Below are 17,288 nucleotides of genomic sequence, written 5' to 3' on the forward strand. Positions count from 1 at the left end.
GTTAGGTTTAGAAAAGTTTTACATAACGTACGTTTTTGGAGAAAAAGGGAGAAAAAGTCAAGAGAAGAGGAGAAAAGAGAGAGAGCTGCGATTTTCATCTATTAAGGTAAGGGTGAGACTAACTTTCAATATTATTAAGTCTATGATTCTGAAAAATAGATTTAGCATGATTTAGGTAGAGTTTTGTGAGAATTGAGAATTAGGGTTTGAGGACGATTTTGATGACTGAACCATGAAATTTTCTTGAATTGATGCAAAACTTGTGTACAGACCTTAGATATTCCATAGGGTGATAATTAGATGTTGTTTTGAGGTTAGAACGATGAGATTAGGTGAAAAATTGAGAAAAACTGCAATCTTCCCGAGCCTGACATTCATCGCTTGCCACCGCGAGCAGCAACACTCGCCTCGCGAGTGATGAAGTTCATCGCTCGCCACCACGAGCGATGTTACTCGCCATAGGGAGTAAACCCAGATCGCTCGCCACCGCGAGCAAGCCATTTCAGAGGTCCAGTGAGCATGTTTCGCTCGCCGCAGCGAGCAATCCCACTCGCCGCAGCGAGCAACTAGTCCATTCTGCCCAATTGCATTTCCTTGCGATCTTTTCGCACGTGTAGTTATGAGTTGATCTTAGAAGTAATAATGAAGGTTGATTAGAATAATTAAAGTTGTCCAGAAGCCTGATTTAGATGACTGAGATTATTAGTAATGAAGTAATGATTTATAAGTATTATTATGATGTTCATGTTGATACGATTCATTCCTCAATGATGTTGTGATATTAAGCACTGTTATTTGCTGCATTTGTTCCTGTTTTGCTGCTGTTGACCATTTAATGTCATATGTCGGTCTAAGTTGTAAAAATGTAAGAAGTTGTCCATATTAATAGAATTATAAGAGATGTTCATGATGTTGTCTAAGTTGTAGGAAGTTGAGTCCGTTGCATACTCATTAAAGATGGGGGCTTGATGCCCTGGAGCTTTTGCTCAAAATTACGTTGGGTGCTTGATGCCCTGGAGCTTTCGCTCACTTTTGTTGGGGGCTTGATGCCCTGAAGAGCCTATTTATGCTCATATATTTTGGGGGCTTGATGCCCTGTATTGGTACCACATGCATTTGCATTGTTGAGATGTCTAAGATGATTTAAGATGTTAAGAGTTGCATAGTCAAGTGTTGAGTCGATTATGAAGTTGTTTATGAATTTGATTATGAGTTTGATTAAGAGCTGTTTATGATGATGATATGATGTTAAATGATTATTGTTGTTGATGTTTATGATGTTTTATGTTGTTAAATGTATTTTGATGAATTATATGCTTAATATGTTTGTGAAATCTCACCCCTTCTGCTTGAAAATGTTGCTCTTCGTATGGGTAACTTGCAGGTAATAAATATTAGAGGCGGTCGTGAGTGGACTCCTCACACGTGTGTCTAGGTACTCTTATACGTAACGGGATGGGACTTTGACTTTACTTCTATTCCTTACGTGTTGTTTACGAACTTTTATGAATAAATGATGAAACAAGATTTTATGAGACTTTATGATGAGGCCTGTGTGCCAAGACTTTTTATGTTGATTGAACTAATTCCGCTGCGAAGATATGAAATACTTATGATGAATGATTTTGAAGGATAAATTGTTATTTATCCCATTTATGAATTTTGAGAAGTGTAGCATTCCATTTAAAGTTGTTAAACTCTGATTTTTATTTAAGAAATTTTTATGTTGGGAAAACGAGGTGTTACAACTATCCTAATGGTCAGTCATTGCCCCAGTGACCTATCAGACCTTAACCAAAACAAAAGTAGAAGTTACCTTCCAAAACAATCAACTAGAACCTTGTTTCACAACTTCGGTCTAGTGCACAAGAGTATCAAACTCACACACTCAGTCCTAAACAAGTATCACAGACGACACAAGAATGGCACACAGTAAGAGATTCTAAACTTGCATCACAAACGATACAAGAGCAGAATACATGAAGACTCTAACTCTAAAAATCTAAACTTTTTAGTATGACGGCTTGAATGAGCAATTAGGTGTTGAAGTCTTCCTTTTATACCGAAGCAGCTTGGGCTAAATAAATCATTAGGCTTCAGTAACTTGCAGATCGGTTCAGCTAATCTGCAAAACAAGAATCAGAAACAATTCTGGAAAGTCCTAAAATGTCGGAACATTTATAGGAGCGTTCCAAGTAATAACAAATATTTCCTAAAATAAAATATCTACTTTAGAAATATTCCAAAGCTGATTCCTAGATGATATGCGCGATGCTTGGTCAATAAGTAAAGGAAATATTGTTTCGTTAAACAATAAAGAGCGCACGAACACTTAGGCATGAACCCAGGCACACTGAACCATGCCAGGATGTTGAAACATTGTATCCAACATCTTACAGAGTTGCCTAACCACATGTTGGAACATTGGTTCCAACTTACAGAATAAGGATATTTGTTTTAGCAATAATGTAGCCAACACAAATACCCAACAAAAACCTTTAAGTAAACATAAAATTGCTCTTGAAGATTTTATTATATCTGGTATTGACAGAAGCAAAGTGGCTTCTATGATTTATGGCATTTACAAGACCAATGGTAAAAGGATTGGATTCTCAGAGGGGAAACCTAATAAAATCAGTCTTAAAGCAAGTTGTGAGTGCATTAAGGAAGGGATGAAAACCTTCTTTGTACCTGAAGGTGCTAAGTCTGAAATTGTTGCTAAGCCAGAACCTGAAGCTTCTAGTTCTAAGACTAAGAAAATTTCAAAGTCAGAGAACACCAAGCCTACGGCAATGACCAACTCTGATTCTAAGACTCCAAAGATCAAGATTCTGAAGAGATCAGAACCCGTACCTCAGAGTATGTTGAACTCAGAGTCTGGTATCTTAAAGCCTAAGAATCAGAGGAAGAAAACAATTGTTGCTTCATGGGAATCAAAACCAAAAGGTGCTAAACCTAAGGTATTGAGTGACCAGAAGCTATCAAACTTTCAGCACAAGGTACAGGGAAAGAAGAGTAAAACTTCCAGTACTAACCTCAAAGGACCCATAAAGATATGGGTACCTAAATCTGAAACTGTCAATACTGGAGATATGCCAAAGAAAAAACGAAAAGCACATGTCATGGTACCTAGACAGCGGTTATTAAAGGAACATGATAAGAGAGAATTCTATGTTCCTTACCGTCACAATGAAAGAAGGAGGGAATGTGAAGTTTGGAGGCGACCAACCTGGCAAAATAATTGGTACAGGATCTATTGGTAACTTATCTATCTCTATTAGTAATCTGTGGTTGGTAAATGGTCTTAAACATAACATTCTTAGTATCAGTCAGTTTTGTGATGATGGTTATGATGTAATGTTTGATAAGACCAGCTGCACAATAGTTAACAAAAATGATAAATCCATAGTATTTAAGGGAAAAAGGATGGATAATGTCTATAAAATTAATTTTTCTAAACTGGTTGATCAGAAGGTAGTTTGCCTTCTATCAGTGAATGATAGGAAATGGGTGTGGCACAAAAGATTGAGACATGCTAACTGGAGATTAATCTCTAAGCTTAGTAAGTTACAACTTGTTAGAGGCTTACCTAACATTGACTATTATTCAGATGCACTCTATGGTGCATGCTAGAAAAGGAAGATTGTTAAATCATCTTTTAAAACAAAAGATGTCGTCTCAACTTTCAGACCCTTAGAATTACTTCATATTGATTTGTTTGGAGCAGTTAACACTGCATCCTTATATGGAAGTAAATATGAATTAGTCATTATTGATGATTACAACAGATGGACTTGGGTTCAGAGCTTTGGTTCTGATTAAATCATTACATTGAAGTCAGTTTGATTGAATTGATTCAGATTTAAATTCGTATATATGTGTTATCGATATTATTATGATTAATCAATTCAAGAATGGGAGATTTCAAAGCGTTTGAATTTTCGAAAATTGATCAACGATCGTCGATCAGTGTTGGTTCGAAAAACATTTTAACTTTAGATTCAATAACTTTTCTCAAAAAAAAAAAACTTTTGATTCAATAACTATATTGGCTGTTGACCATTGTTTGACTCGAATAAATAGTGTTATGTATATTAATACCATGGATGTATTTTGATTTTAGATATTGGATATCATATGCGGTTGGTTAATTTGTTTAGCCAAAAGTGATCCTAATCCAAGTTGCCTTAAAAACTCACGTTTTTGTTTTATATCAAGTGGGGTATACAATTGATATTATTTTAAACGAATTAATTGGCCTTTTGATTATGAATCAAACAATATGATTTTGTTTAAATTAATTGTTGTGTGGTTCCTCATAGCCATGATATAAGGGTCACATATATATATATATATATATATATATATATATATATAAGTAAACCTATAGCGACGTCAGTATATATGATATGTTGGTTGAATCATCATTTAAATTGTTAAAGTGATTGGTGTAAATTTGAATGAACAATCTCTTAAGCTTTTGATGTTCGTCGTCACATTAGTGTTCATAACAGCGCAAAGGTTGTGTTGTCATGAATATCTTATATGATTAGGATCTGCAAAATGCATCAAGTGTTGATGTAAAATACGACGTCTATTCAAAATGAATTGTTCATTAAGAATTAACGTTGTTTTGCAAATTGTTTCAAAAGTGAGAATCAAGAAATTCAACGGTTATTCTATTTTATGGGTCAATCATGGGAGTATCAAATTTTATTTACATTTATATAATTGCTATGGTATCAATTATAATATATTGGTTTTAAATTAATTTGATGTCTAAAGTAATATATGATATATGATTTTATTTGAAAAGATTTTGTATTCAAAGACATCTTGATTTAAAATAAAAAATAACGTCTCCACACCGTGCGCTATTGAGCCATGAAACAAGGATGTAGTTAATACTTTCCAAAAGTTTAACACCCTTCAAGACTAATATCGAATATGTGGGTTTTGCCTTCGTGAAGCACATATTTTATACTAGTAAGTTGCGGTGCGGTAATCCAATTTACCCAAGTGTTATTCTTTTGGGTTTAACTTAACTAAATTAATTTTAATAAGATTAGAATAAATTTCGAAGCTATAATTGAGAAATGTCTATATGATAGACTTGAGTAAAAGCTATTCACCCAATTGATTTGAAAGTTGTACAGGATACAATTGGAAATGTTCCTACCTAAATAACTGAGTTTTGAGTACATCCCCCGTTAACTTAAAGCAAGGTGAAATAAGGATTTCAACCACTAGAAAATCTTTCAACGGGATTTTCTGAATCAAATGTTTGAAGGTCATTTGATTTGAGTAAAATAGTGGGAGCATATTTAATTAAAGACCTAATTAATTATATTTTTAAATCATGATACATTTATTTTGTTTATTTTCTGTATTTACAATTTCTTCAACATATACATTTTTATTATACTGTTAAATGTTCTTATGAAGAACAAAATCTTCAGAAAGGAGTTTCTGAATTGGTACAAAATTAAGAATTGTTCTTAAGAATGAGAAAAACTGTTAAAGAGTTAAAATAGAAGTAAGACTTCTTATTTGCTCATATAGTTATAGAAAGTTAAATTTCTACTTCTGCATTATAAGTATATGATACTTGATGATTAATCTCATATTTGTTGAAATATAGAGAGTTTTAAAGAAGCGGAACATTAACTATAAGTGAAGTTCACCTACGTCTTGAATGGAACAAATAGTTTCATTGACTATAGGAGTTTATGCTTGGACTTAAACTTAACTTGATATGACTCAAATAATTGTTATTAAATTCCATATAATATAGAAATATTAAATCCTAAATCTTGTATTAACAAAAGAAGGACTGTGAAGTTGAATAAAAGACAAATGTTGTCCTATTATCCAAATAATAATTTCTATACAAGTGTGTTAATCAAGTAATGGAATTGAGTTCCATGATCTTGATAAGTTGATCTATAACATAAGTGAAAAAGGATCAAATGAGATTTGAACCTTTTGTATGTCATTGGCATTACTGTTTAGTACAAACAGGTGTGATTCACATTTCCAAAATCCGTGGATATGGACTGTTGGACTCATTTGATTTTATATCATTTGAAGGATGTGATTCCCACCTTTCAAAATATATTAGTATACCAGTCACCAACAAAGGTGAAAGGGCACGTAATTTATTTGAGTTTATATACATATGAGATGTATATGGAGAACTAAACATTTTTGCTAGATATTGTTTCTATTACTTCATCTAACATTACTAAATCATTTAGTAGATAAGCAAAATGTATTTGACACGATTCAAGAAAACTTTGAAAATTGTTCAAATATTTTAACAATGAAGTAAAAGGAATAAATTTGAAAAGTATAAAGACTATACGAGTAAGTCGTGATGGTAAATGCTTGATTAATGAGTATAATGATTATTTATACCGCTTCATGTTTGACATGACTCGATCTAAAATAGTTTGATTATAACTCAAAGACTCTTGAAATTAATTAAATTAAATTACAGTTATTCTTCACCCACAACAAGTTCTAATTGAGTAATCATAAAGGCACAATATTAGATATGGAGGTAAGAGTACCTATTTTTGACTTTATGATAATTTGAGGTTATATGGTTTACTAGTTAAACTAAACTTCAAATTAAATGAATGTATACTTGTGGAGGTTCCCTTAGGAAACTAGGGGATACTATTTCTACATCTTCTTCCTTGACAAAAGTTGTTTGTCGCTAGAACTAAAGTATTCATTTTCAAGGAGTATAGCTCTGCAAGAGCCAGTGGGAGTGATGTAGAACTTGAATTAAGTCAAGTACGATAAAATACATGTTTCTCTAAGAATGGAACATGAACTAATTCAACAAAGGGTTGTTGGTAAATCGCTAGTTCGAGTAGCATAGGATCTAGATCAGTCTGATATCTCATATCACTAAGATGAGAAACATGATTTTGTCATGATTCAACAAGGTAACATGATGCTCATGGAAGATGAGCACCTGACTTACTAGAAGTTGGTAAATGGCCTGAACTTTGAGAAATGTCTAAATGCCATGGGATCTTATAAAGAATCCATGTACACAAACCATATATGGATATTGGTTATATCATCCAAATGAGTATGACTCATGAGATGAATGTGAGTTTTCTTATAGAAAACTGACATGGATGATATTATGAATACCTTTAAGATGTGATTGATTGTAGAAGGTTTCATGCAACTCGTGATGAAAATCATGACGAAACTATTACATCATCGTAATGCTTAAATCTAACGATTACAATTGTCATTGTTGTATAATACGAATTCTAGAAGATGGATAACGACGTTGCATTCTTTAATTAGAACGACCTTATATATGTATTTGACATATATGTAGGGTTCCGTTAATCCAAAGGATGCTAGAGAGGTATATATATTACAAAAATTCATGTATGAATTGGAACAAGCTTCATGAAGTTGAATTATTTGTTTTATTAACGAAGTTTTATGAAAACCTTGATTAATAAAGAAATCTTGTGCACACAAGGAGATTAGTGGGAGCAATGATATTAGTTTCGTGGAGTATGTGGATGACATACTAGTTACCAAAACAATTATCGACACATGTAACACATGGTTAGAAAATTATTTTAAATATGTACCAAAATTGATTATAGTGTTCAACACTAGAATACCTTCAAGAATATCCTTGGATGTTTTAAAGGAATGTGGATTGTTTCATGAACATAGATGAAAGAAACATTGTAAATGAGTTACAATGATGTTGACTTTCATATCGGTGTACAGTATATCCAGATCATAATTTGGAATAAATGTTATGCTAGGAGATCAACTATGAAATTTGTAAAAGTACAAGATTCTGATAGTTGTTATTTCTATTACAGATGTCAAATATATATGATTTGAATTTCTTAGTTCATAATTGAGGGAAAACATGTGTTTCTTGCGTTGCAGATTCCATTGATCTCGTCTGAGATGAAATTGGTTTAAATCTTGCGAGCAATGAAAACTAGATCTCACCAATAATCCAAATATATACTTTGACACTTCAATTTCTTTTCGATAGAAAATCTGAACTGTAAACAAACATAGGAAAGAGTTCCCTATCTTTTCGTAGAGTATCTTGCCCATAGTGTGCTTGATGCTAACACTTGACCAATAGATATTGAGTTAATATTTGATTGGCTTTTAGTGCTAGTGGGAGATTGTTTGAGTAAGCCCTAATAGTCAATCTATGTTGATTGAGTTTGACTTTGTATCATGATATTGATATAAGTATATATTGTGAATATATAATAATAAGGCATTTCTTTATTGATTTTGTTTTTTTTTCAAAATAATAAATTCCCTAGAATAGTTAGTCCGTTTAATGGAACATTAAGTATAACTTAATTGTGAGACCCCGTTAAACATAAGGAAACTATTCTTAAAGTATCTGTAGTCAAGCTTTATTGAGAAGTGGGATATCATTAAAGCATAGAGACTATTATGTGGGCAGACTGATGATCACATCTCACAGATCATGGATAAAGAGTTATCAAGGCTTCACATAGATATAAATATTAGGAGTAATATTTATATTGGATTGACCCGCCATGAGAATGCTACATAGTAAAAGTTATGAAAAGTGTCATAAGATATTCTCATAGTGATAGTGGAGTATTCCACCCTTCCCTTCGACCTGAAACCACTATGTACCCAAGATGTTGGAGTCGAGTGCTTTGTCACCATTCAAACGTTTTCCGTAACAGGATGACTATAAAGTTGGTTGATGGTTACTCCATGAATCATGATGAGGGACATGAGTGACCTAGATGGAATTTGCCCCTCCTACATAATAGGAGAAATGTCTACAGGCCCAATATTGAACTAGACAAGGATGACACGGTCTATGCCTTGTGTTCAATATTGACATGAGGGCAAAAAGGTAATTATACACATGATCATTATCACAGAAAGGTTTCGTCAGATCACATGACATTCTCGTCACTTGGGTTGTAGTGATGTGTTGCTAGATACCGCTCACTGTTTATAATATTAAATATGTGATTTAATATTATTGCCAACGTTATGAAAACCTATAAGTTCACACACAGATGACAGATAAATGAGAGAAATAAATAAGTAAGACTTATTTATAAAATAAATAAGTGAGACTTATTTATAAAATAATAAGTAAGACTTATTAGTAATTAAATAATTAAATATGACTTTATTGTTTAATTTACAAAAAATAGAGAAACGCGGTCCACCGTAAGGTACGGTGTGTTTAAGTGAGATACGGTGCACCGTAAGGTACGGTGTATTTAAGTGATTGGCTTGATGACCACACAAGTGGTTCTATAAATAGAACCGTTGTGCTGAAGCATTACTGACTTTTTTGTTGAAACACTTAACCTAATTTTAAAAGTTAGAAACCCTAGCCGCCAGTCTCTAAACCTAGTCTCTCTGAATCTCCGTTGGAATTGGCTAGCACCGGTCATCGGAGAAGTTATGTTCGTGTTGACTGAGTAGAGGCATCGCTGCTTTGCTTTGCTCGTGATCAGAAATATTTCTTCTAAAAGGTTCTGCTCTTCAAGAGGTAAACAAATGAATCTTAAAGTGTTTAAGTTTTTGTTTGATTTGTGATTAATGATTTAACCAAGATCCGTTTCAATGAGATTTTTTCTACTAAGAGGATTATAAAATTTTGAAAAACCTTCTTAAAATCCCTTCAATGAGCTCATCATTTATCAACATCAATCAATGAAAGGATTACTCACCTCATTCTTCATTTAGCATACTTAACTCAACAAGTACAATTCATCATTTCAAAGTTATAAACAATCATCATTATAAAAGGAATCATCACATCACACACACACACACACACACACACACACACAACTCACCTCATTATTATTACCAAAATAATTATCATCAAATAGATTCACCAAGTGTATAAGCACAAGCAAGTAAGACATGCAATTAGAGCCTAGTTCAAATATTCACAATCATCAACAAAATTCACCAATGTACATATACACCAATCCACATAATCACAAAACTCACCAAATTTCACCAAATCACATATTCAATTATGACACGACTCATCAACTATTCAAATGCATGCAATGATCTAGACTCTTCTAGATGCATGTGGTACCATCACCAACAAGGTCGTCGCCTTTGATGCAACAAAAACATCATAATTGTCGTCGTTTCGGATATATAAAATCCATCACCATCAGTCATGTATGCATGAACATACGAAAATTATATTTTGATTAAATTAAATAGGGTTATGTCGCGTCATTTTTCGGAGATCAAGGCTATTTGATTAGCTTTTTGACTCACTAAATTTATTTCACGACCGAACATTTAATTTTTAAGGAAAAGGGGAAAAAAGTTCAAACACCCCATATTTTGAAAAGATTTAGGGTTCGGGGGTTAGTTACATAAAGGGAAGGTATTAGCACCCTTTATGTCTGTAGTACTCTACGGGAACCTCTTGGTTTTATTTAATTAATGTGCTATAACTTGCTTGTTTTGAAAAAAAATAGAGTTTGAAATGATAAAAGAAAGGAGACCTAGTTTATCTACATTTTATTGATTTGGAAGAATGAGTGTCCTCTGCCTACGTACCCGTGAGGGATCAAAACCTCATAGTTCGGGGTAGAAATCGATGTTTGATTGGTTGAGTGTTTTTTATTAGTTTTGAAAAAGATAAAAAGCCAAGTGGCAAATGAGTATTTGTTGGTGTTTTTTCATATTGAAAAAGAGACTTGAAGTAAGATTAAATTGATTGAAGTTTGATTAAGAAAATAAAACAAAAAAAGACGGTCACTTGATTTAAGATCAAGGTTTATTTAAGAAAAATATTTTTGTGATTTTTTGAATATTTGCATGTTTTTGTAGTTTTTAAATCATTGGACTAAGAAATTAAACTAACGGAGCGGAAAGTAAAGCGTAGGTACCTTATGGTGGCGTTGGACCACCACGAGGACCTTTAACCTAATCTAGAAGCATAAAAAGAAAGACATACACACACGCACGCACACATGTTCCTAAACTATTACAAAAAAACCTATTTAAATACATTCTACGGTCTGCGGAAAGTAAATGACAGAAAAATAAATATGCATGATTTACATTAAGCCTATATTTACATTCTAAAATATGCGAAAAAAAATAAACATGCATGAATTATTTACATCAAACCTATATGTACATTCTAAGTTCCATATGAAATGACACGAAATAAATATGTATGCAATGGATAAATGAATGATAGATATCAGCCTAGTCTAATAAATATAAGAATAATAAAAATGCACAAGAAATAATAATAATAATAATAATAATAATAATAATAAAAAACGCAAGACGAAATTAAAATGCATGAGGAAATTGGAATAAAATGATATGATGCAAGACAGGGGGTGTAGGGATTAAAAGGGGCTGTGCAGAAAATAAAATGAGTAGGAATTGGGCTATATGGGTAAGTGGCGCTGGGCTTAAGAGGACATAGGGTGTAGACCGGTTCGGTTCAACCCTGGTTTGATACCAGGAGAAACGAACCGGTTCAGGGAAGTATATAAAGGGTGTGTGGGTTTTTTCATTCATTTTCATTGTGCATTTCTCTCTCTTCATCTCAATCTATCCCTCGGTTCTCTCTCTCATTCACCAACTTCATCTTCTTTGTTTTCTCCGTCATCCTAATTCAATTTCTCTTTTACTTTTTTTTCCCTAAATCCATTCTTTTTCTTCTTTTATTTTGATTCAATCCCTCCTTCTCTTTTACTCCTTCTTTTACTTTCTATTTCTTTTCTCTATTCAATTTATTTCCTTTCTTAAATTTCTTCTCGTTTCCTAAAAAAACTTAAGAAAAACGAAGAACAAAGCCATGGAACAAGAGTATACCTTTGGGTTATTGATTTTGTGTTGGGTGACAAGTTCGATTGAGTTGTACGGCCGACAGTGCTGGAACGGTTGATTGTTGTGCTTCGACGGTTGCGGTTTGATGCGGACTTGTGCAGCAGCTACGTGTTCGGTCTGTGTGTTGTCGCCGCTGCCTCTGTGTTGTGCTTGGGTCACCGTCCGCGCGTGTGTGTCAGGTTCGTGTTGTTGGTTTACCGCCGATTTTTGGATTTGATTTTGGGATGTGATGATGGTTTTACGTGCGATTGGGAAAGGTTTAGGTGTTATGTGATTGATTCATATGGTTTTGAGTTACTGGGTTACGTTGAATTGGTACGATGGCTGTTTAGTGTTGGATTTGAAGGCTTCGTTGTTGTGGGTATGTGTTGATTGATTGTTGTACGGTTTTGGTGCGTTTATGTGTAAGCTGTGGTTCTGTTAGTGAGACTGAGATCGTGTACTGTTGTGTTGCAGTGTGAAAAAGGGTAATGAATTATGTGTGATGAATTTGGATTGCAGGTCGTGATTCGATTGCGGGTTGTTGGTGGATTTCTGGCCGTGAAAGTTGTTGGTTTCTTTGTGAATTTTTTTTTGCTTCCTTGCAGATGAATTGGGCGTCTGGCTTTATAGTAACAGGCTTAGGTTAGGGTCTGTTGAGAATCGAGCAGAAAATTGTGGCTTGAGGAGGAGGATAGGTTTGTTTGTTGCTGGATTTGAACCTGGACTGGAATTGGATGTTTGACTGACAGATTGTGCTTTGGATTTAGACTGACTTTTGATATGAACGAAAAAATAAAACTAAAAATGAAGATAATGACTAAGAAGAAAATAATATTAAGCTAAAAGGATAAGGATTAGAAAATAGAATTAAAATTAATTAAAGACTTAAAGTAAATTAAAGTTAAATAAAAACTTAAATAAATTAAAGTTAATTAAAAATGAAAGATGGAAATAAAGATAAAATTAAATAAAAAAAAATGAAGAGAGAAGATGGTCCGACTCGGAACAAAAAATGAGGTATTTTAAAATACCTCTCTGCCGAATTTTTGACTGAAAAATCAGAGATCGATCAGTGTCAGGCGACGCGTGTCAGTGGGACCTTAGGTCAAAAATTGGGGTATGACAGGTTAATATAGTAAAATTGTGCAATGAAGTTAGGTTAAATCTAGGGCAACATTTTGCGTTCGGGTTAACTTTAAAGAATATAAGAGATAAGAGATAAAAGTTGTATGAATTATTTTTAATATGGAAATAAGAAATGAAAATGAAAATAATATTAGCAAAAAATGAAAATAGAAAATGAAAATGTAAACCAAACAGCCAGTAACACAACTAGACCAAATCAAATTAATCACAGTTAATATTTAATTCCATATTGTAGTTAGTTTTTTTTTTTGCTCAGTCAAGGAATTTGCTTGATAGCTATTTTATTTCCTTGGCTTTTACTGAATATGGTGAACCGTACGTGTACAGTATATTGGCTTGATATATGCATTATTTTTCTCAACTGCCTATTGGCTTGGCTTGGCTTGACCATGGGATAATATAACACATACGAAACAGTCTGCTTAATTATTAGGAAGTACATACATGTTCTATGGAACATACAGAAATCAGTAGCCTACTATGAACGTAGTATTACAAAATTATAAGTATGGATAGCCTCCTCGGCATGATTATGATCGAAAAAACTGTTGTATTTTGACGAGAGTTGCAAAAATGTCACACACTCACACGTTATTATTGTTTTATGGTTTGGTGTTTTGATTTTGCAGGTTTATTTTCCTCTTTTATCCGCACCAACAATCTAAGGAAGAGTCAGAGCTTGCAAAGGGAAGGGGTTTTGATGTATGAAATTATGCAACGGGAATACGTCTTGGTCTCCTCAATAAGATCATATTTCAATTTACTCTTGTGTTGTGTTTCGATGGAAACAGGTTAGGTTTCTCTTTACTCTTGTGTTGAACTGGATCTGCAAAGATAATTGGAAAATTGTTTGGTAATTAGAGATAATGTAATTGGAACATGCATATTCTTGTTTGGCATTAAGGATTTGATAATTGGAAAATCGCACACATGTAATGTACAAAAAGAGAGAACAACTGAATGCATTTTTAAGCAAATTATTGACTATATTTAGTAGTAATTGATCAGAAAAACACAGGTCCATATCTTCTATTGACAAATTGCAGATGTGACATTTGTTACCATTTTTAATTGAATTAATACTCATGTATTGACGAATTGCAGATTTCTAAGCTGCATGGACAAATCAAAATAATTGTTTGATTACTTCTAATGTGAATTATTAAGGCTTGATTCTTTTGTTACAATAGCATCAACTCTATTCGTTGCTGAGGTTATTTCATTTAATAGATTTGCGTTACCTTTTATTCTATCTTTTTTTTATCTTCACATTACTAATGAAATAAATATGGCTGACGGATGGATATCTTGTGATATTATTCTTATAATGAGAAATTCAAATAAATTTGCTTTTGATAATTTTGAATTGATCAAAGTAGTATAGTCAACAATACTATTAGTTGTATTATCTGAAGGTTCCATTTAAATTTAAAGTTTTTTTTTTTGGTACAAATTTAAATTTAAAGTTTTATACAGGCTGAAAGTAGTTATTGATCAGAAACACTCTCTTTCTCGATCAGTCTGAAATCACAGATTATGGACGGACTGAGGTTCTCTGTTCTGCAGTCTCTCTTTGACGGTGAGTAAGCATATCTTCCATTTTTAGTTGAATTAATTAATACTTACATAGTATTGATGTGAATACAAGTGCGTGCGACAGGGTGTGACTGATGGTAATGTTTCAAAGTTTCTTCAACATGAACCCAAAATTTAAGGTTTTATTATATTTTTTGGTGACCATTAAGGATGCATGAGAGCTAGAAAGATTCAAGTTCTTATTCACACAAGTAAGTGTGACAGTGGGGTGAAAAGAAGAATACAGCCAAAACTAACCCTGCTTTATTAAAGAAAAATATTATTTCTTGCGCTCTTCTCTACTCATGATTCAGTTATTTAATTATATTCGTACTCTTCTTGCAGTCACATGGCAAATCGAATGGGTTAAACCAAAGAGGACCAAGACAAAAACCTGAATTAGCTTTAACTGCTTTAAACTTTGAATGATTTTAGTTTCTCTTCTTTTCGCTAGTTCTTATAATGAGAATATTTCCCCTAAAATTTTCTTTGATAATTTTTTAGCCTATATTTGAAATGATCTGTTAGTAGTTTAGGTAGTAGTTATAGTTTAGAGGGTAGTTGGATAGTGAAGAAGGCTTTAGTTGATAGCTGAAATATAGTAGTTAGTGTGAGGACTTGGAGCAAGAATATATTGTATTGCTCTCCAAATTGGATTGATTGGATTGTTTGGATTGATTACAAATGAGTACATGCTTGCCTATTTATAGCGTGGATATCATGTTCTAGATAGTTCTTTCTAGATTCTTCATGACATTTCCTACTACATGTGTAGTATTAATTAATTCTAAAACATACTAAACTATTCTAGAGAAATCTAGGCATGTACATTATTCTATAACATTATATAGGTTACTAATGCATTCTAGAGAATTCTAGAAATATGCATCACATTTTAACACTCCTCCTTGATGCATATTTCGGTAACTCCAAGCATAGTTCGTAGTAGCTCAAATATTGATCTAGCCAAAATCTCGAATGATAAAATGTTGATCAATTCTCGGGTACCATGCTCGAGGATGTTTATTATGCCCATTCAAAGATCTTCTTAGTCTTAGATCTTTTCCTCCATTGCCTTTGGCACATAATTCTGGTTTTGACGCCACTTCATAGTTGTCAGGCTCATGTTTAGCCAAGTTGCAAGTTTCATATATATCCACCAGTGATCCCACTCTTGTTGGAGTAGATTTTAGAGAAGAAGTTTCTTGTTGAGAATGTGAAGGTGGCGTACCTGGTTCCTCAGTTGCTTCTTCTATAGCTTCACTGTTTGATTGTTTTATTGGAATGGTAATGTTGCTTCTCTCAACTTGTCCTGCATTCCTATTCCAGCTTGCATTTTCATCAACTTCAACTTTGAAGGCAGTGTTAGTAGTATATTTGAAGCTTATTCGAAAGCTTCTATTTCTTTTCTCCATTTTTATTTTGGATATCTCTTTCCTTTTATGATTGTTGTCATATATTGAGCATGTGTCTCCTTCAAAGTGTATAATATATCCTTTCTCCATCATTTGACCAATACTCAAATGATTTTCTTTAAGATTGGGGACTAGTAAGACATCGTTGATGAACCTCGTACCTTTCTTAGTTTCCACCCATCACAGTGCCTTTGCGTTTAGATTCCACGACTGAGTCATTTCCCAGTCGAACCTTTACTTTGACAGAGTCATCAATATCCTTGAAGCTGCTCTCATCTTTGGCCATGTGATTGCTGCAACCACTATCCAAGTACCAATTTCTACTCAATTCGTCATTGGAATCTTGTGTGGCATAAAAAAGATGTTGGTCATAGTCACGTTGGCCCTTCTCACACTCATGCTCTTCAACGAAGTTTGCTTGATGCTTATTTTTGCTGTACCAAATGTCCAAATTTCTTACAGTATCCACGTTGTGGTTTTCCGCGCCATCGACAATATTTCTCGGCATGATTGGTCCTCTTGCATATGCCACATGGAGGATAATCATCTTGATTTTTCTTTGAGAAATTTCTAGAAAATTCTTTCTTTCTAGAATTTTCTCCACTTTTCTTGTTTCCTCCAAATCCTTTATTTTGAGACCGTAATTTAAGCTTTGATTGAAAGGCATTTTCAATTGTATCATCATCATGCCTATTCAATCTTTGCTCATAAGCTTCTAATGAGCCTATTAATTCTGTCACTGACAAAGTGGACAGATCTTTGGTTTGCTCAATCGTAGTAACAATTGCATCATACTTATGAGGAATAGAAATTAGAATTTTCTCAACAATTCTTTTGTCAAGAATACTATCCCCGTAAGTTTTCATTTGACTCACAAGTTCTTTTATCTTGGTATAATATTCTTTTACAGTCTCAGACTCTTTCAGTTTTAATAACTCAAACTCACGTCTTAGAGTCTGAAGTTTAATGTGAAGGTGAGAAAAACACAAGAAGGGGGGTTGAATTGTGTTTTGAAAAATTCTTCGTTTCTCCTAAAACCTGAACACGCTGATCAGAAGCTAAGTGAGACAGCTTCTGAAGTGATAATCAGAATCTAAATGCAGCGGAATAAAATAGAGAGAGAGAGAAGAAGAACGACACAAAGCAATTATACTGGTTCCTTCCACAATCCGGAAGTAGTCCAGTCCCCCTTGCACTTCCAAGGAGATTTCACTAAGAGTAATATCTGATTACAATTGCTCAAGCACACAAGCAAGAGACTTC

The 17,288-nt window shown here is 33.4% G+C and overlaps 1 long non-coding RNA gene across 1 annotated transcript; it reads left to right on the forward strand.

The window, feature by feature from the left end:
- The first annotated feature begins 5,762 nt into the window (after positions 1-5,762).
- Positions 5,763-16,977, forward strand: LOC146915629 (uncharacterized). Its single transcript, XR_015014686.1, has 3 exons — positions 5,763-13,826; positions 14,512-14,614; positions 14,956-16,977. It is a non-coding gene; the product is annotated as an uncharacterized LOC146915629 (long non-coding RNA).
- Positions 16,978-17,288: the final 311 nt, after the last annotated feature.

The sequence above is a fragment of the Medicago sativa genome, chromosome 6 (assembly GCF_051527215.1).
Source record: "Medicago sativa cultivar Bolivia chromosome 6, Bolivia_mono, whole genome shotgun sequence".
Classification (NCBI taxonomy): domain Eukaryota; kingdom Viridiplantae; phylum Streptophyta; class Magnoliopsida; order Fabales; family Fabaceae; genus Medicago; species Medicago sativa.